The sequence below is a fragment of the Magnolia sinica genome, chromosome 3 (assembly GCF_029962835.1).
Source record: "Magnolia sinica isolate HGM2019 chromosome 3, MsV1, whole genome shotgun sequence".
NCBI lineage: Eukaryota > Viridiplantae > Streptophyta > Magnoliopsida > Magnoliales > Magnoliaceae > Magnolia > Magnolia sinica.
The window spans coordinates 70,416,226-70,419,071 of NC_080575.1; the positions used below are offsets into that span (position 1 = coordinate 70,416,226).

Sequence of the window (2,846 nt, forward strand, 5' to 3'; positions counted from 1 at the left end):
TTTAGCTACAATCATATACGTAGGTAAAAGTCCTAACATAGTTTTTACCTACGAAAACGTTCATAGGTAAAAGTCTTACCGTTACCACCAATGACATTTTTCGTTGGTAAAAGCCTTTAGCCACAGTCTTTTACCAACGAATTTACTGACGAATGTTTTCGTAGGTAAAACTTTTTACCTACGAAATAATATCATTTAAGTGAAATTTCTTGTAGTGGTTCTTGAGTGGAGGTAAGTTAGATAGGATTAATCTGAGCCTTATCTAACTCAATTCCTTTGGACGAGTGATATGTCCAAGGACAATTCCCTTACAAACCATGAAATGACACTTCTCCCGATTTAGTACCAAATTCTTTTCCTCACATCGCTTCAGCACATTTTTCAAATTTTCCAAACATTCGCTGAAGGATGGACTAAAAACTGAGAAATCGTCCATAAAGACCTCAAAATATTGCCTCATCATATCAAAAAAAATATTCAACATACATCACTCAAAAGTGTAGGGGGCATTATAAATGGTATCCTTTAGCAAGCAAACACTACCAAAAGATAGGGCTACGCCGACGGCTCAAAACCGTCGGCAATGAGATTTCCCCGTCAGGAAAAGGGGCGTGGGCGTTGCTCACTGATGGATTTTAGCCATCGGCATCTACAATGGCTAAAACCGTCGGTGTTTCCGACAGCTGAGGGCGACGGTTAAAACTGTCGGCATTTTCGACGGCTATGGACGATGTAAAAAACCGTCGCTATTCTTGACGACGAAAAGCTACTGACGTTTCTCATAAATTAAATAATAATAATAATAATTAATTCCTAATCAATGCACATGTCAAAAACTAGATATACCACAGAGATTATAGTTCTCACACTTAGGTCATCATAGAACTATTTGACCAGGTTGATTAAAGAATGGGTTAGGTGAGGAGCCTGGAAGAAAATGTGTTGGCATATATTGAATCTTTGTTAAACTAGTTTAAAAGCAGTTTTAATATTTAGAAAATTAAGAGTACCATCTATATTTTCAATCAATTATAGAGAGGACTTGCGCTGAAAAAAAATAATTTACCTTTCTGTATCTACTTGGAATGAAACTTCCACTTCCACCTAGCAAAAATAAAAATAAAAAATTTCATAGTAAAATGAAAAGACAATCTCATGAACTAGATTTCTACAAGAGGTTTCTTAATAGTTTGGTGATTTCATAAACCATACAATGCAAAACAACAGTCAAGGGATTTACTTGTATTTACCATGTCCCTTGTTCTTGCTACTAGTTGAATTTGTTGTCATAACAAAAAATGCAAAAACAAAGGCATCAATAAAAAAATGCATATCTTTTTTATCGAGTATCATATAATACTTCCAAAATCATTACATACTGCAAAATATCATCATCATCTCACGCTGCATCAGTGAAAATAGATTTGTTGTGACCATCAGGCAACAAGGTATAACTAAGCCCTCTTATGTTTATAAAGTACTCTTTTTCTTTGAACGATTTAAGAGATAGTTATTTATCTGATGGGTTATCTGAATTTCAATATCTATAACAATTCATGGGGATCACTATGGTAGAAATTTTAGGAAATGAACAGAAATAATCTGTTTTTTACTCAAGGCAGAAAAGCATAGGAAACATGGTGTGCCGTAAAGAAAACATGAGGCAAAAATTTTAGGAAATGAATAGAAAACATTATTTTATGAGCATTGCCAAAATGAAATACAATCAATTATACCTTATCCAACTACCATGACGGGAATAGATGAATCTGCAATGACAACTAATGTATATAAACCTTGACAATGTTCTCTGTTTTTTCCTCCTTGAGCAATTGCAGGGCTTCCTGTTTTTTCACCTTTCTTTGTTCCTCATCTTCCTTTTGAAGAGTTGCTACTTCCTAGTTCCAAATAACATATATTCTCAGTTTCTGCAGATCTGTCTTATAAGAAATTTGATTGCATGTATGCAAAGTTACCTCATTATTCTTCTATTTATAAAGCTCCATTTGTTGCAGATAATCTTCCCTCTGCTTCTTGGCAATCTAAAATACTAAGAAACAGAAATTAAGAGTGTTTGTAGACTTGCAGAGGTGGAGAAGAAAATGTCCCACAAGCCAAAACCTCTTCATAAGGTGCTCGCTTTTCTTCTGACAGGTTCTTCCATTCCTCCCCTAATATCTTAGAAACCCGCCAAAGGATCCCAATTCAAAAACAAACAAGTTTAGCAATTCTTACTAATCACGAACAAATGAAAAACAAGAATATAAAAAGTTCAGTGAGAGGGTGGGCCTCTTTGTGAATTAAACTTCAGCAAATAGGACTGAAAGAGCAAGAATTCAATAGCAATGACAGACTTATCACTACACGAGAGTCAAAAATCTCATTATCCCACTCAATTTTAAACTCATGCATTTTCAAGAATCATTCTCCACAATTAGTGGCCTCGAGGAAGAAGGGAAAAAAAGAAAGAAAAACAAGTGAGCTTATCCATTAAGAATCCATCTTCGTCTTTCAAAAAGAAAAGCAAAAGAAATATTTCAACAATCCATACTCAAATGTGCATGTGGCTAACAGGAGAGTGTGCTACCCCGATTTTCTTCGTTTTTTGTTTTTATGGTGTATATGGCCTGTCAGATTTGCCTAGATTTGTTTCAGATTTAAATAAGCTTATTTAATCATGTACAAGAAATCCTACCTTGTTCGGCTTCTTGCATTAGCTCGATCTCCACCACCTTCACTCCTAAAAATCCCATGAAATGCAAACGTAATCAAGGCACATCTGTCGTTTTTTGTAGGTAAGAGATTCAAATGAACAAATACTGAATTGGAATGCTTTTGATGTTGAA

General features: G+C 34.9%; 1 long non-coding RNA gene across 1 annotated transcript; it reads right to left on the reverse strand.

Moving 5' to 3' along the window:
• Positions 1–1,813: 1,813 nt before the first annotated feature.
• LOC131238537 (uncharacterized) lies at positions 1,814–2,353 on the reverse strand. The gene is made up of 3 exons (XR_009167901.1): positions 2,122–2,353; positions 1,977–2,042; positions 1,814–1,898 (listed from the first exon to the last, which is right to left on the reverse strand). It is a non-coding gene; the product is annotated as an uncharacterized LOC131238537 (long non-coding RNA).
• Positions 2,354–2,846: the final 493 nt, after the last annotated feature.